Genomic DNA, 18,010 nt, shown 5'->3' with positions numbered 1-18,010 from the left:
CTTTTCCTAGGCTGGTGTTGCCTTGGCATGGGGACACGACCGTCAGAGGTATCCGCAAAGGGGAGTTTGTCCCCATAGGACGAGAGCACTTTCCATCAGGCACGATTGAGCGGCCATCGATGGCCTCAGTCAGAAACGTGCGCTCTTGTAGCGTCCTTCACAGTGCAGATCGGGAGCAAAGTTACTCTCCTCCTAGCTTGGACTTCATGTCCAGCAATCCCAATGGCCTGCACTTGGTAGACCAAGCCCATTGCTGGTAAACAGTGCGGTGCAAAAGCAGATGTGGCCAGTACGGGGATCGAACCCGCGACCTTGGCGTTATTAGCACCACGCTCTAACCAACTGAGCTAACCGGCCCGGCCGGTACTCTGGCCCCTCCGGCCGTGGATGACGAAGGTCACGTCCGGCACTGCCTTAGGCCTTACCCAGAAAGTGCCTGTGTGGGGATGTCTGCAGGGGCACTGGAGCATGCCCCTGAGCTTCAACACTCCTTCCAGTGAGGACGATACTTTGAATTTCTCAAATGGATTGAGATCTGTCATTTAATTGCCACATTCCTGACAAAGCTCACATTGGCCACAGCTGTTGGTGTAAACTTCCAATGCACTAATCGAGAAACCACCATAGACAAAGGACAGATTGATCCCATCCCTTTTGGTTAGGAGCGTTTCCTAAAGGCAGCAGAAACACCCCTGTGGCATGTTGTCGTCCGGCTTTGAACCATGGACCTCTTTGGAGTAAGGCAAAGATGATGAACACTACCATGCATAGACCACAAGCAGTGCTGGAAAGAGTCTGTGTTCTGCATTCTCAACGACAAGATTTTGCGGAGAGTTTCCTTTCAAATTCAGCCAGCGTACCTGCAGATACATTTGTCAGCTGGTGCTTTCGCAGCCTTGGTGGAATAGAGCTGAGCGAAGCTGCCGTCCAAGCAGCCGACCCACATTTCATTCCCAGCCAGTATGTGAGCTTTCGCGCACCCGGCTCATGCAAGCAGTCACGCTTGCCAGAAGCCAGCGGTGCATCGTCCTCCTTTCAGAAAGCAGAGGTTGCATGGGCAGCAAAAGCAACAGGCCCTCCCCGTCGGGGAATCGAACCCCGGTCTTCCGCGTGACAGGCGGAGATACTGTCCACTATACTAACGAGGAACGCATGAGGCGGTGGGGGAATACTGCAAACCTTTACATGTCTGAGTACAGCTGAGGTAGCAGTTTTGTCGGAACGTTGGAATTCCGCCAAGGTGATCAGTTCAGCCGTCTGGGAAAAGATACCGTGTATTGGTCTCTAAAACTTGTCCAGCATGCGCCGTTGCCTATTTCCAGCTGAGAGGAGCGAAGGGGATGCGACCCCTTCGGCATAGAGATCCTTGACGGGAGGACAACTTGTCCCACTGACCCACTCGGCAGGACTCACCAGTCACTGAAGGGTATTCCCCTGTACCATGGAGCGGTTTCCACATCACACGGAGACGCAACAGATCAGGATGCCCTCCACCATGCTTCTGTAGGAGCAGAGTTTTTGGAGAAGGTGCATGCATGTCAATCTTCTACAGGCTCCTTAGCAAGTAGATGCGTTACTTCACCTTCTTACTTCAAGATGCTTGTTGGAAGGAAAGGCAGGTTTCACAGAGATGTGACCCCTGATCGCTGGATTCAAACGGCACGGTCCTAACTATGACACTACGGAACCTTCTCGCCTGCGTTGTTCTCGAGAGTTCCCCTGAAATAAGGACATCTGATGCCGCCCAGCAACTTGTCCTGCCTGTGCTGTGCAACCTCAGTCAAGTTATCGTGCTAACAGCCAGTATGCGGCGACAAATGAATGCTAGTTTCTACGGAGATAAGGTGCATGGGGATCTTTTCCTAGGCTGGTGTTGCCTTGGCATGGAGACACGACCGTCAGAGGTATCCGCAAAGGGGAGTTTGTCCCCATAGGACGAGAGCACTTTCCATCAGGCACGAGTTAGCGGCCATCGATGGCCTCAGTCAGAAACGTGCGCTCTTGTAGCGTCCTTCACAGTGCCGATCGGGAGCAAAGTTACTCTCCTCCCAGCTTGGACTTCATGTCCAGCAATCCCAATGGCCTGCACTTGGTAGACCAAGCCCATTGCTGGTAAACAGTGCGGTGCAAAAGCAGAGGTGGCCAGTACGGGGATCGAACCCGCGACCTTGGCGTTATTAGCACCACGCTCTAACCAACTGAGCTAACCGGCCCGGCCGGTGCCCTCGCCCCTCCGGCCGTGGATGACGAAGGTCACGTCCGGCACTGCCTTAGGCCTTACCCAGAAAGTGCCTGTGTGGGGATGTCTGCAGGGGCACTGGAGCATGCCCCTGAGCTTCAACACTCCTTCCAGTGAGGACGATACTTTGAATTTCTCAAATGGATTGAGATCTGTCATTTAATTGCCACATTCCTGACAAAGCTCACATTGGCCACAGCTGTTGGGGTAAACTTCCAATGCACTAATCGAGAAACCACCATAGACAAAGGACAGATTGATCCCATCCCTTTTGGTTAGGAGCGTTTCCTAAAGGCAGCAGAAACACCCCTGTGGCATGTTGTCGTCCGGCTTTGAACCATGGACCTCTTTGGAGTAAGGCAAAGATGATGAACACTACCATGCATAGACCACAAGCAGTGCTGGAAAGAGTCTGTGTTCTGCATTCTCAACGACAAGATTTTGCGGAGAGTTTCCTTTCAAATTCAGCCAGCGTACCTGCAGATACATTTGTCAGCTGGTGCTTTCGCAGCCTTGGTGGAATAGAGCTGAGCGAAGCTGCCGTCCAAGCAGCCGACCCACATTTCATTCCCAGCCAGTATGTGAGCTTTCGCGCACCCGGCTCATGCAAGCAGTCACGCTTGCATGAGCTTGCACGCTTGTTTGCTCACCTATTTTTTTAGGGTTAGGGCTAAAGTATGATTAAGGTTAGGATTAGGACTAGGTTAAGATTAGGGTTAGGAACAGGCAGCAGAGTGAGGAGTGTGCCACTAGACTGAGCAGGACACCCTCTAGACCTACTTGGCCTTGTTTGCTCACCTATTTTTTTAGGGTTAGGGCTAAAGTATGATTAAGGTTAGGGTTAGGACTAGATTAAGATTATGATTAAGGTTAGGATTAGGACTAGGTTAAGATTAGGGTTAGGAACAGGCAGCAGAGTGAGGAGTGTGCCACTAGACTGAGCAGGACACCCTCTAGACCTACTTGGCCTTGTTTGCTCACCTATTTTTTTAGGGTTAGGGCTAAAGTATGATTAAGGTTAGGATTAGGACTAGGTTAAGATTAGGGTTAGGAACAGGCAGCAGAGTGAGGAGTGTGCCACTAGACTGAGCAGGACACCCTCTAGACCTACTTGGCCTTGTTTGCTCACCTATTTTTTTAGGGTTAGGGCTAAAGTATGATTAAGGTTAGGATTAGGACTAGGTTAAGATTAGCGTTAGGAACAGGCAGCAGAGTGAGGAGTGTGCCGCTAGACTGAGCAGGACACCCTCTAGACCTACTTGGCCTTGTTTGCTCACCTGTTCCCTCTCCTTAATGCCATAGTTAAGCAGGGAGTGAACAGGTGTGAGGTTGAGGGTTAGATTAGGGTTAGGTCTTAGATTATGATTAGGGTTGGGCGCTGGGGTTAGGGTTAGGGTAGGGTTAGGGTTAGGGTTAGGGTTTAGGGTTAGGGTTTGGGTTAGGGTAGGGTTAGGGTTAGGGTTAGGTTTTTGTTATGTACAATGACTTCCCCCATTACAATCCATCAGACTGCATGGTTGAGTAGGAAGATCAAGGGTAGTGCACGGGCCAGCGCTTGTTAAGCATTGCTTAACATTGGATACTCTCACTCGAGGTTAAATGTAATCAAATCCTTCTTGCAGCAATGTTCCAACATCTAGCATACTGCCTTCCCAAAAGAGTAGAGGCTGTTACTGCAGTAAATGAGTACAAACCCCTGTCTATCGCTCCTGATTTTGGACGTTGCATGAGCAGGTGTCCACATACTTTTGTCAATGCACTGTATGTAAATGTGATCATTGTAAAGTGATTAAACTGTGTGACTCTGGATTTGAGCACACGCTGGTAAGACATACAGGTTACATTTATTAAAATTTGCTACATTTGTTTGAGTATGCAAATATATTTTTATATAGATTATAATATATACAAATATCTGCACAAACATTTGTCTTAAATGGGTTAAATAGGATCTATTATGGCAGCATTTGGGATCTAACAGTCAGAATAGCACTGGAGCATCTACTGTAGATCAGAAGACCATGCACTAAACCAATCACAGCCTGGGGGTGGCGCTGTGGAGCAGATGGCTGTTTCACTGTAGGATGAATGAAGGCTGGATGTTGAATGCTCCTCATGCTTTATAGGTCCTTACAGATCAGGTAAGCTGGGATATGATCAAAGGTTACCATGAAGGTGAAGACTAGTACTGAAGTACCTGCCAGTGGAGTTTTAGCAGAGCCTGTTTGACTAACATGGCGAAAACGTCAGCTTTCAGAAGCTCCAAACTTCAAACTGACTCAGGAAATAACAGTTTCACCCTAACAACCTGACCAACGCTCACCGTCAGTAAACACAGGACCAGTTGAACTGATCAGAGAATATTTTGAACAGCTTTCTGTAATCAGCTTAGAGTCAACGGCACTTACCCTGAACCTGAAGACCAGCACTAAACTACCTAGAACCTCATAGAGAGAGAAGAACAGCTGTAGATGTGGGTCAGCCTGTAGTAACACATGGGTGCAGTGTGAGAGGAGCTTATCACACCTCCTGCATTTTTTTAACACAGTGGGGTTAAACTGAGCTGCACAGCAGAGAGTAAACCCTCTGCCCCCCAAACAGTCAAACAGAGTTCACTGCTTCTCCCGTTCATCTTAGCTTGATGCTCTAGACTTCATGTTGGTGGTAACTCAGTTAATTAGCATATTTCCACATTATCCATTCAGAAACTGACCAATGGTTACCATCATTGTGAACCCCAGTTGTAAATGTCTTATCTGTAGTGTAAAATACAGAAAGTTATGAGTCTGGGCGGGGCCAGTTTTCCTCCCTCTCCACTCAGTGTGGGTGGGTGGGTTTGAGGTGAACCCAGTGCTGGCATGCTGAAAGCCCTGCCTACTCATTCTCTGCTCTGGGTGGGGCTAGAGGGCATCACTGATCCCCTCTGGGTCAGTAAATGCCCCAGGCCTGAGAGAGAATGAGAGGTTACCCAGTACAGGGGCATTGTCCCCCTAGGGGGGGATGCTCGGGTCTGGAGAAGGAGGGAAAACTGGCCCCACCCAGACTCATAACTTTCTGTCTACCCCTGATGAGGGAGAGGAACTCAACAACAAAACAGGTACCAGGGCTGGTGCAAGGGGTGGTTTCAACATGGAAGCGGAGTAGATGGATTTAGTTTTCTCGTAGTGGCGGATATATCTCAGCTTGAACACTTCTCCTCATCCCACCCAGGGCAGAGAATGAGGAGGGGTAAGTCTGGGCTAGCCAAAGTGCCCCCGCCTCTTTCAAAGGGTGGCAAACATGGCATGCAGCAGAGGTTTTACACCTCTAGCCCAACTTAAAATAAGGAGGGCTTGCAGCATGCCAGTATTGGGTTCTCCTCAAACCCACCCACACTGAGTGGGTAGGAAGGAAAACTGGCCGCAACCAGACTTATAACTTTCTGAATGTTACTCTATAGATAAGACATTTACAACTGGGGTTCACAATGATGGTGACCATTGGTCAGTTCCTGATTGGATAACGTGGCAATATGCTAATTAACTGAGTTAATTAGCATATTTCCTAAACAGTCTAGGACAGAGCAACTCCTAAACAGTCTCCAATCACAGCCTGGGGGTGGCGCTGTTGTGCAGACTGCTGTTTGACTGAAGGATGAATGAAGGCTGGATGTTGAATGCTCTGCATGCTTTATGGGTCCTTACAGATCAGGTAAGCTTGGATATGATCAAAGGTTACCATGAAGGTAAAGACTAGTACTGAAATACCTGCCAGTGGAGTTTTTAGCAGAGGCCTGTTTGATTAACATGAGGAAAATTTCAGATTTTGAGAGCTCCAGACTTCAGGTGGTCTCAGAAATTGACCATCTCACCTAGATGACCTAAACAATGCTGACAGTCAGTGTGAAAGTCAGTAAACACAGAAAGTAAGGTTCTCCAGTTAAACTGATCAGAGAATATTCTGAACAGCTGTCTGTAATCAGCTCAGAGTCAACGGTACTTACCCTGAAACTGAAGACCAGCACTGAACTACCTAGAACCTCATAGAGAGAGAAGAACAGCTGCAGATGTGGGTCAGCCTGAACTAACACGTGGGTACTGTGTGGGAGGGGTTTATCACACCAAGGAGCAAGAATCTTAAACACAGAATGCATCCTGATTTTGTTAGAGAAACTGTCTCCACTGTCCAGGGCATTGCTGTGAGGATCTGATTGCATTCAGTGACAAGAAAAAAGTGAGGTAAGGATGGTGTATGAGCACCACCCCACCTCATCCCAAAATCATTGGATGGAACACCATCAATCCAGTGACCCGGTTCCACTGCTCCACAGGTCAATGCTGGGGGGGTGGGGGTTATACTCCTCTAGCTCACTCCTGACATTAGGCTTGGTGCCTGTAATTTCATGCTTATCTGTTCCAGAGAGCCAGCTCTACTGGCTAAATATTTTTAATGGTTTAACTGGATGAAGCTGGTTGTTTGGAATCTGAACTGATCCAGTAGAGTGTTGGTGGGTTTAACTGGTTTTAAGCTGTGTATGAAAATGAATTCCCAGTAGAGCTACCGGTTTAGAATGCTAATGCTTACTATGGGATTCTACTGGAAGCAGCTGCATTTTACAACTTGCTTCTACCAGAATTTCCACACCAGTACAGTAGAAGTGTTCCAGTTTCCAGATCAGTTCCACTGGTGTCAACTGAAAGCAACTGGTATTGTACAGGAGTTTGCACTGGGGTGATGCTGGATCAGGTTTAGATATATGGTCAGCAGCTCTGAGCTCCGGTCTCATCCAGTCATCAGCACCTTCTCTAATGCTAACTAGATAGCTAGCTTTGGAGATCAAGACTTGCAGTTAGCTTATGTGCAAAAGCAAATGCTGCTGTGGGCTTTGGCCACCAGGGGGCACCTGCTCACTATTAACGGCATGTGGTGTTGGAGAAGTCAGAAGCAGCAGATTAAATGTCTTTAGCTGGGAGAGACGCTGCTGAGCTTCCACGGGTTCCTCAGGTGGAACACAGACGGTTATTCCCTATCTAAAACACCAATACCAGCACCACAGAATTTAAAAAGGATCTATCTTGAGCTACGAACACACAGGAGTCAGAGTCAGACGTCCTGATGGACCTGAACCTTTCACTGAGAATCAGAAGTTGATCTGTCCTAGCTAGCTAGCCAGGAAGGTAATGCAAACACTGTTAGCATGTATGCTAGCAGCTGCAGTGCTGTTCTGCTCCTGTTCTCCACTAACTAACTAACATTTAAACCGTGAACAGTTTCTCCTCCAGAGGTTTAGAGGTGAAGCTGGGAGAGTCTCTGGACGTGCTGAAGATCCTGTCCTTGTTCTGATCTTTAAATTTTCCATCGTTTATAAAGTTGGAGTAGCCTACCTGACTGTGGAGGCCTTCTTCTTCCTGTCCTTTACAGACACCCTCCCTACAACAACTTACCTGGTTGGCTGATTGGCCAATTACTGATGTAGTACAGCTAGTAAGTATGGTGATGAGATGGTGTGAGTATTGAACGATCTGAAGTATAGAGTGGAGAAACACAGGATTTGACCTCATTGATACTCCCACTAAAGGTTGAATGCAATCAACTTTTTCAAAATTCATTTTACAGCAGTAAATGAGGACAAACTCCTGGCTACCGCTCTCGATTTTGGACGTTGCATGAGCAGGTGTCCAGATACTTTTGTCAACACAGTGCATATAAATGTGATTGTTGTAACGTGATTAAACTGTGTGACTGGATTTGTGCACAAGCTGATAATACATACAGGTTACATTCATTTCAATTTGCTACTGTTTGAGTATGCAAATATATTCATATATAGATTATAATATATGCAAATATTTGCACAAACATGTGTCTTAAATGGGTTAAATATGATCTATTATGGCAGCGTTTGGGATCTGACAGTCAGAATAGCACTGGAGCTGCTACTGTAGATCAGAAGACCACTCACTAAACAGTCTCCAATCACAGCCTGAGGGTGGCGCTGTTGTGCAGACGGCTGTTTGACTGAAGGATGAACGAAGGCTGGATGTTGAATGCTCCGCATGCTTTATGGGACCATTTCACCTAGACGACCTGACCAATGCTGACCGTCAGTGTGAAAGTCAGTAAACACAGGAAGTAAAGTTCTCCAGTTAAACTGATCAGAGAATATTCTGAACAGCTGTCTGTAATCAGCTTAGAGTCAACGGCACTTACCCTCAACCTGAAAACCAGCACTGAACTACCTAGAACCTCATAGAGAGAAAAGAACAGCTGCAGATGTGGGTCAGCCTGTACTAGCACATGGGTGCAGTGTGGGAGGAGCTTATCACACCTCCTGCAGTTTTTTAATTACAGAGAGTAAACACACCTGAATCTGCCCCCAAACAGTCAAACAGAGGTCACTGCTTCTCCTGTCCATCTTAGCTTGATGCTCCAGATTTCACGTAGATGGTAACTCAGTTAATTAGCATATTTCCACGTTATCCAATCAGGAACTGACCAATGGTCACCATAATTGTGAACCCCAGTTGTAAATGTCTTATCTGTAGTGTAACATACAGAAAGTTATGAGTTTGGGTGGGGCCAGTTTTCTTCCCTCTCCACTTAGTGTGGGTGGGTTTGAGGTGAACCCAGTGCTGGCATGCTGCAAGCCCTGCCTACTGTGGGTGGGGCTAGAGGTGTAAAACCTCTGCAGCATGTCATGTTCTCCACCCATGGAAAGAGGTGGGGCATGTTGGCAAGCCCAGACTTACTCCTCTTAATTCTCTGCCCTGGGTGGGGCTAGAGGGTGTCACTGACCCTCTCTGGGTCAGGAAATGCCCCATGCCTGAGAGAGAATGAGATGTTACACAGGGCTGGGGACACTGCACTCCCCCTGGTGAGGGAGAGCAAGACAGTAACTCATGAAAAGAACAAAATGAAGGAAATGAAAATGCATTGTGGGAAGCAATCACAGAGGCAGGAGCTCAGACAAACAAGGGCTCAGGCTGATCTTCTAGACAGGAATCTTCAGCACAGATGAAGAACCAGGCAGTTGTCAGTACGGGGTACAGATCCAGAAACCAGGTTCCTGAAACAGAACAGCAACTTTAGGATCATCAGAACATCTGCAAAGAGTGAGGAACTCAAACACCACACCCTCTCTGGAATGCATTTCTCTAGAACCTATGTAGATCAGTTTGTACACCCCCACCTGTCTTACTGTCACTCAGCAGGTTACTGAGCTAAAGACGTTCTCAGAGCAATGTTCTCATTCCAGCATCATCAACTTAGAACACGGGCAGAACCTCAACCTGCAAAACAGAACATTAAACTCAGATTATATGGAGAAAACTTCAGTGTGTAGCGTTAGCACTGCAAAGCAGAACGCTACTGATAGCGCTGTAGTTTAACACACCTATGAACTCATCTACTTAAATCATCTACATCTATTTAGCCTGAGCTAAATCTGAAGTTAGCCTGTTTTAGCCTGAGTCAAACCTGTTGGCTAAGGCTAGCCCGTTTAGCCTGAGTTAAACCTGTTGGCTAAGGCTAGCCTGCCTTAGCTTATCTTAATAAACGTGTTAGCTGGACTTATCCTGACTGAATTAGAGTTAAACTTTTTAGCCAAGGTTAGCCCGTTTTAGCCTGAGTTAAGCCTGTTGTCTAGGGTTAGCCTGTTTTATCCTGAGTCAAACCTGTTGGCTAAGGTTAGCCTGTTTTAGCCCAGAGTTAAACCTGATGGCAACCTCTCTGTGCTCAGGAGACTCTGGCCTGTTGCCTAAAAACCTGTTCAATACACCATCTCATCACCATGCTTACTAGCTGTACTACATCTGTAACTGGCCAATCAGCCAACCAGGTGAGTTGTTGTAGGGAGAGTGTCTGTAAAGGACAGGAAGAAGAAGGCCTCCACAGTCAGGTAGGCTACTCCAACTTTATAAACGATGGAAAATGTAAAGATCGGAACAAGGACAGGATCTTCAGCACGTCCAGAGTTCTGAGCGTCCAGCTTCATCTTTAAACCTCTGGAGAAGAAACTGTTCATGGTTTAAACATTAGTGTGGAAAACAGGAGCAGAACAGCACTGGAGCTGCTAGCATACATGCTAACAGTGTTTGCATTAGCTTCACGGCTAGCTAGCTTGGACAGATCAACTCCTGATTCTCAGTGAAAGGTACAGGTCCATCAGGACGTCTGACTCTGACTCCTGTGGGTTCGTAGCTCAAGACAGATCCATTTTAAAGTCTGTGGTGCTGGTGTTCTAGATACAGAGAACCGTGTGTGTTCCACCTGAGGCACCCGTGGAAGCTCAACAGCGTCTCTCCCAACTAAAGACTTTTGTAATTTGTAATAAACCTCACCTGCTGCTTCTGACATCTCTAACACTACACGCCATTAATAGCGAGCAGCGCCCCCTGGTGGTCAAAGCCCACTGCAGAGTTAGCCTTTGCACATAAGCTAACTGCAAGTGTTGACCTCCAAAGCTATCTATCTAGTTAGCATTAGAGAAGGTGCTCAGAACTGCTGCTGATCATATTTATGAGTTTAGGGCTGAATCCAGAGCAGAAGAGCAGGACCGGAGGGCGAAGATCTGGAAGTGATTAATCCTTAATCCTTAAACTTTTAGAATTAGATTGAGTTCATTAGTGAGAGTTTAGTGACCCTAAATAAAACTTATCAGATCTAGACTGAGATCAGACTGCTCTGCTGGTGTCTCGGTTTATGTGGATATGTAAAACAGAAAGACCAGGATGTTCAAACTGACCCTTCTCAGCCTTTCTGGACTTGGATTAGCATCTTCTCAACACCAGCACCAGTTTCCTCTAATGTACTTTATTACATGCTATTGTGAACATTAGCATTATCCTAAACCTGATCCAGCATCTGATCAAACTCCAGTACAATACCAGTTGCTTTCAGTTGACACCAGTGGAATTGATCTGGAAACTGGAACACTTCTACTGTACTGGTGTGGAAATTCCGGTAGAAACGAGTTGCAAAATGCAGCTGTTTCCAGTAGAATCCCATAGTAAGCATTAGCATTCTAAACCGGGAGCTCTACTGGGAATTCATTTTCATACACATCTTAAAACCAGTTAAACCCACTAATTAAACACCGCAGGAGTTTCAACTGCTGGACTGAAGGAGAGCTTCCGCATGCCTCACGTGGAACACGGTGCTGATGGTTCCAATCTGGAGAACCAAATTTCTCTCCTCTCCTTTTTGTCTGGAACTTCAACACAGAAACTACAGCATAGAAAGAGAGGCTAGTCTCTTACTCCAGACCCCCAGGAGGCAGCAATAGATGATACAAATCGGGAGTTTGTTGTTCAGCTCACAGAGCTATGAAGCTAATGAGAACACTGCTAGCATGTATGCCATCAGCTGCAGTGTTGATTTTTTTCCACAGTAACATTTAAAACATTACCAGTTGCACCTCCAGAGGTTTAGAAATTAAGATAGATTTGAACAACTAAAGCTGAAGTTCTTGTATATTTATGTTTTCCTGTGGTTTGATTATGTAGGAACAGCCTACCTGAACGTGCAGCCATTTTTCTTCTGCTCCTTTAGACTCACTCTCCGTTCAACACCTCTCCTGATTGGATGATTTGCTAATTAGCCAATATGATTGGCTGTTTGTCTAATTACTTGTGTAGCACAGTTGGTGTAGACGGAGTTTGGGTGGTGTTTCTGTTGAATGGGTTTGGAATCCAGAGAGGAAAAACAATGCAGGTAGAAGAACTTTAGGTTTCATAATTTGGTGAATAATTTGATGAATGAATCAAAGATGAGGACATGGAGGTGTCTGCTTACAGTCAGGAATGATTAAAACCTACGTTGAAGATAAATTTGCACTACATGTTGGAAAATGTCTGGATATGTCTGTCTTGCGTTTCCACTCTCAGACCACTTCATTACAAAACCATGTCTTGTGCGTTCTCTCTGTATTTCACTGTGTATTTTTCATATACTGGCATGGTGCAGCAGTTCCAGTTGTAATCAAAAGTTAGCTGGAGATTTGAGATTACGGATGCCTTTCGGGTGTAGAGCCGGCCCAACGCCACCACGGGGCACCCAAAAGCATAACATTGAATGATAAAACGACATGGTACTACACAGGTAAAGTCATAAAAACAAAATATTAAAAAAAATATTGTGATCAGTGAATATTAAATTATTAGCCATTGTTATAATTGTATCCTTGACTATCTTTAGCGACAATTTTCACTGTTTTTTTTATCTGTAAATAAAAATGTCTTTTTTTTGCCACAAACGAAATCCTGAAAAACTGTTAAAAAGCTTTGCAAACACTAAAAAAATGTTTTACGTTCCTCACTGCTGCACACGCCAAACACACTAGATGGCAGCAAAGATCGCAGCAAAGAGTATGCACTTCATGGAACCGCTGTAAAAAATAAAATGCTGAACGTTATCCTGCGTGACTGTATGACAGATGACAGTAACTCCTGTCACAATATTCTCCTACTTAAGCAGTAAGCTAAACACGACTCTTTAAGGCCAGCGGTATTGTTGTTTTCAGCCACAGAAAATATCACTACCGTCTTCTGATTGGGTGGGCAGTCTTACAGCCCGCGTCCAAGATGCCTCACGACCCGAAAGGTTTTACTTTTATTGGACAGCGCATTCTAGGAAAGCATTATTTTTACATTAAACATTATTTCTGTTTTCAAATCAAGTTAATTACAAACAAAACATCTAGTAAAAAATGTATATAATATAAACAGGACGCAGAAAAGTCCCCGGATGACTGACTGCTTCCGGAGACATCTTGGAGTATGTGACCAAAACACAACTGAGGTGGTGGAACCGCTGGAGGCTGAGGGTCGTCAGTGAACGGTGGCAAGGGGGGGAAAAGTGGAGTTCTTTACGAGGTGAGAGGCTGCAAACATTTGAATTTAGTTTTTTGCTTGTAAATGAGCGATTTATGAAGGTCAGGTTTGGTGAATTTTGGGAGTTTTAGGACTGAATGTTCAGCATTAAGAGTTGGGTTAACTTTGATAGCTAACTAGCTAACGTTCCCCTCAGTAAGTAGCACACAGCTAACGCTGCTCAGTGTAGACCGGCGCTTCATCCATCAAAAGAAAAACAACGGTTTCCGCGTTTAGTCGTTAACTACCACCCTCTCTGTCTTTCGGCAGTCCTGACGAGCTGAGGAAGGTTTAATTGGAGACCGATCAGTCTGTATTAACCAATCTCAGCTTGTGAAAACGCTACAGATATATAGAGAGACTAGTCTGTCCTCACCAGAACCAGACCGGCTGCAATGGAGCATATTTAGAACCAAAGCCTGGTTTAAATTCAGGAGCTGTAGAAATATTAACCAGCATGCTTGGTGGAGAAGCTCTTCTGTAGCACTGAGTTTTAATACTGTATGTTAAAATCAAAGCTTAACTTGCATTTAAACTGTGTGTGTGTGTGTGTGTTTCAGATTCAGCTTTCCTGGCAATAGAAAGTGAGGAGAGATGATGGAGGGAGGCTGAGGAGGAGGAAAGAGGACTAGAAAGGATAATGCAGAAAATAAAGAGTTCAATGAAACCACTGCAAAGACTTGTCATTATTGTGTTTTGTGAAACTGGAGTGTGTAACTGTGTGTAAATATACAAGTTAGACTGGTCATTTCAGTTTAAAGAAGCTGGTGAAAAAGACTTTTCAGATGTTTTAATTTTTGGGGCAAAAAGTGATCATTGTGGTCTGGTCCTGTTAACCTAAAATTTGGTCAGTAGGTCATTTCATACGTTCATCTGATAACACATAAGCAAACATAGCTTTATAAATGTCAGTAAAAGGCAGATGTAGGAAGGAAAATGTAAACAGAGGAACATGTTAAATGATCTTTACCCTGAAAAATGGGAAGCACTTTCTGCTGAAAACACGGACGTGACAGGTTTTGCTGAGCTGAAAGGGTAAAGCAGGCGGTGTCCCATGGACTCACTGCATATTGTCCAGCATTGGCAAAATCAAGAATTATGCCATGTGTTCAGCTAAGCCCCCTGTGTTGGGGTCTGTACTTTTACTGTGATGCTGTGATCAATGCTCTGCTACCTTCACCAGGAGGAAGATTTGAATACTAATCAAACTGTTCCACCTTGACCTTTCCTTTTCTGTATTTGTACCTTCCTTAGACTTTTTCCATTGTTAGCCTGGACCTGTCTGTTATGATTGTCAGGTGCTCCTACTCTGTTTTCTTGTCTCTTTTTGTTTTGATTCTCCTTTCTTTGTTGTGTGTTTACCACCTGTCTGTCTTGTGTTCCTCACCAGTTTGGTTCTTTTTATTAAAACCATTATCCTGATTTTACATCCACCTCAACCTTCCTTCCATCCAAAAGTGACCGAGCAACAGACCATCGGCTCCGTGTAGACTCTCCACTGGTGTTGCACCAGGCTCTGTGCTTGGTCCTCTGTTCTAACTCTACACTTGCTGTCCTGATGTGAGGAATATAATTTCATGGGTTCTCTTACCACTTCTATGCTGATGACACTTAACTCATTCTTTCTTTTTTTTGTTTCTAGTCCAGTCTAGAACAAAGACCAGCTGATCTTATTAACAAAAAGTGGCAACCGGCGTGTTTAAATCTTTAAAACCTGCCCATTCTCTTTTTGTTCATCACTTATTTCACACAGAAACTCCCTGTCGCACCCATGCGCATTCTCTCCCTGTTGTTTACTCTTTCTGTGTATTTACACAGGTTGTCTATCTTGATATCCTTCAATACTGCACGGTTAAAAAAAAATTGTTGATTCAACTAATAAAAAATAAGTAACCTGGTTGCGTTTAAATGAATTTAACTAAAACTAAACATTTAATTTTATGCAACATAGTATTTAGGATAAATCAATGAAAAAGTATGTTGATCTGATAATGTTGATCTAATATTTTTGAATGAGACAAAATGTTTTGTAAACGCAGCATTATCTTTTACTGATATGACTTATAATAATAATATTTAATTATAAAAGAATAATAAAAGAATAATATTTCATCTCAACTCAATCAAGCTTGGGAAAACATTGAGACAACTCACAAATTCAAGCAAACTCTGCTATATGTAGTATGTAATTACTGGTTTTAATGTGTGTTAACTTTGAATTTCAGTCAGGTTACCTACAAATAACTTAACATCTATAGAAATGGACTTGGTAGCCCTAAAATTATTTGTGTTGACTTAAGTGCACATTCCATGTATATTTGTCTAGTATAACAACTTGTATTAAACATAATGTACCAAAACACATTAACTAATTTATTTGAATATTTTAGGTTTGGTAGAGAAAAAGGACTGTCGGCTGTATTGTGTGAGTAAATGTTTTGATTTTAAGGTTACCACTGACCTGTAGCAGTGGCTTCAAGTGTCTATTATTATAATTTATACATTATTTTTATTATTTTATACCAGTGCAGCAGCAGCAAACGAACATTGGAATTAGCGTCGCAGTGACACAACAGCTCGGCAACAGCGGAGCAGTAGCGTGGGATCATTGTTAAAGGTATGATTATTGTTTATTTTCATTGATCTTGTTATAAACCAAATCCACGTCAACCACATCGAAAACAGTTTTTAAATTTTTCACCTGTTTCTGACTAAACTCCCACTGCGTTTTGTTGGTTTACTAACATTTTCTCATTATTATACCACAATTATTTACAGGGTCCTGAACACTCTTCGTTTCTGAACAGGTTAAATATTAAATGAGTTACTTAAAACATGTAATTAAGTACATGCCCTGTGCTTGCGAACTCATCTGAAGATTCTATATATCATATGGTTAACTGGGAAATAGGAAGAGAATATCACAAAACTTCTCTAGCCTTCGTCTCTAACCCCCTGTTAATTATTTATGATTCACTACCTTGTTGCGAAGTTCCCGCCTCATTCTGCTTGATTTATATATATTTTCTCATTTTTATACCAAAGTTACATTTCAGATCTTGTCAGGTCGTGTTTCATGTACAATCTCCAGTATCCCCTCTTGTAAATACGACCTCACTGAAGGATGAAATTTAAACTTTCTAAAAACATAATATTCATTATTAAGCAGCCTAGCAAAGGACGATAACTAAACTGAGCAAAAAATCTTGTAAAAGGATGCTAATTTAGTCCCAATTATTATTATTATTATTATTATTATTTTAAAATTAATATTAGAATGTGTTTTCCACCACATCTTAAACTGTAACTATTTCATTAGCTTGTTTTTTTGTGGAGTTTTGTTAATTACTCCCTGTCCTCCTCCAGCTCCCTTTTACCTATTTACACTTCACTACCTTCCCGCCTCATTCTGCTTGATTTTATTGTTATATTTTATCATTTTTATACCACAGTTACACTTCACATCTGGTCAAGTCGTGTTCCAGATACAATCCCAAGTATCCCCACCTGTAAACTCGACCTTCCTGACAGATCGAATATAAATTAAACTTCCTAAATACCAAAATATCCATGATTAAGAAGCCTATCAAAGTACGATGACCAAACGGAGCGAAAAAAGCGTATAAAAGACGCAATTTTTTGTCACAATTATTATTATAATTATTTTTTGTTAATATTCGAATGTGTTTTCCACCACATCTGAAACTGTAACTATTCCAGTAGCTTGGCTTTAGGTTGTGTTTTGTTAATTACTCCTTGTCTTTCTCCTCCAGGTCCCTTTTAACTATTTACACTTCACTACCTTCTCGCTGAGTTCCCGACTCATTCTGCTTGATTTATTTATATTTTATCATTTTTATACCACAGTTACACTTCACATCTGGTCAAGTCGTGTTCCATCTACATTCCCGAGTGTCCCCACTTGTAAATATGACCTTCCTGACAGATCGAATGTAAATTAATCTTCCTAAATACCGAAATATCCATTATTAAGAAGCCTATCAAAGAACGATGACCAAACGGAGCGAAAAAAGCGTATAAAAGACGCCATTTTTGTCCTAATTATTATTATAATTATTTTTTATTAATATTCGAATGTGTTTTCCGTCACATCTGAAACTGTAACTATTCCAGTAGCTTGGTTTTAAGTTGTGTTTTGTAAATTCCTCCTTGTCTTTCTCTTCCAGGTCCCTTTCAACTATTTACACTTAAATACCTTCTTGCTGAAATCCCGCCTCATTCTGCTTGATGTATGTATATTTTTTTCATTTTTATACCACAGTTACACTTCATATCTGGTCAAGTCGTGTTACATCTACAATCTCAAGTATTCCTACTTGTAAATACGACCTCCCTGACAGATCAATGTAATTTAAACTTACTAAATAACGACAAATCCATTATTAAGAATCCTATCAAAGTACGATGACCAAACGGAGCGAAAAAAGCGTCTAAACGAGGACATTTTTGTCCCAATTATTATTCTAATTATTTTTATATTAATATTCGAATGTGTTTTACACCACATCTGAAACTGTAACTATGCCAGTAGCTTGGTTTTAGGTTGTGTTTTGTTAAGTAGTCCTTGTCGCTCTCTTCCAGGTCCCTTTTAACTATTTACACTTCACTACCTTCTCGCTGAGTTCCAGTCTCATTCTGCTTGATTTATTTATATTTCATCATTTTTATACCACAGTTACACTTCACATCTGGTCAAGTCGTGTTCCATCTACATTCCCAAGTATCCCCACTTGTACATATAACCCTCCTGACAGATCGAATGTAAATTAAACTTCGTAAATACCGAAATATCCATTACTAAGAAGCCTATCAAAGTACGATGACCAAACGGAGCGACAAAATCGTATAAAAGACGCAATTCTTGCCCCAATTTTTATTGTAATTATTTTTATATTAATATGCG

General features: G+C 43.2%; 3 non-coding genes across 3 annotated transcripts; all 3 read right to left on the bottom strand.

Annotated features, from left to right (window-relative positions):
* Positions 1–283: 283 nt before the first annotated feature.
* On the bottom strand, positions 284–357 carry trnai-aau (transfer RNA isoleucine (anticodon AAU)). The gene has a single exon. It is a non-coding gene; the product is annotated as a tRNA-Ile (tRNA).
* A 719-nt stretch (positions 358–1,076) lies between these two features.
* trnad-guc (transfer RNA aspartic acid (anticodon GUC)) lies at positions 1,077–1,148 on the bottom strand. Its single transcript has one exon. It is a non-coding gene; the product is annotated as a tRNA-Asp (tRNA).
* A 991-nt stretch (positions 1,149–2,139) lies between these two features.
* Positions 2,140–2,213, bottom strand: trnai-aau (transfer RNA isoleucine (anticodon AAU)). The gene has a single exon. It is a non-coding gene; the product is annotated as a tRNA-Ile (tRNA).
* Positions 2,214–18,010: the final 15,797 nt, after the last annotated feature.

This window comes from Salminus brasiliensis, chromosome 22 (assembly GCF_030463535.1).
Source record: "Salminus brasiliensis chromosome 22, fSalBra1.hap2, whole genome shotgun sequence".
Lineage (NCBI taxonomy): Eukaryota > Metazoa > Chordata > Actinopteri > Characiformes > Bryconidae > Salminus > Salminus brasiliensis.
This window is presented reverse-complemented; position numbering and strand designations above follow the sequence as displayed.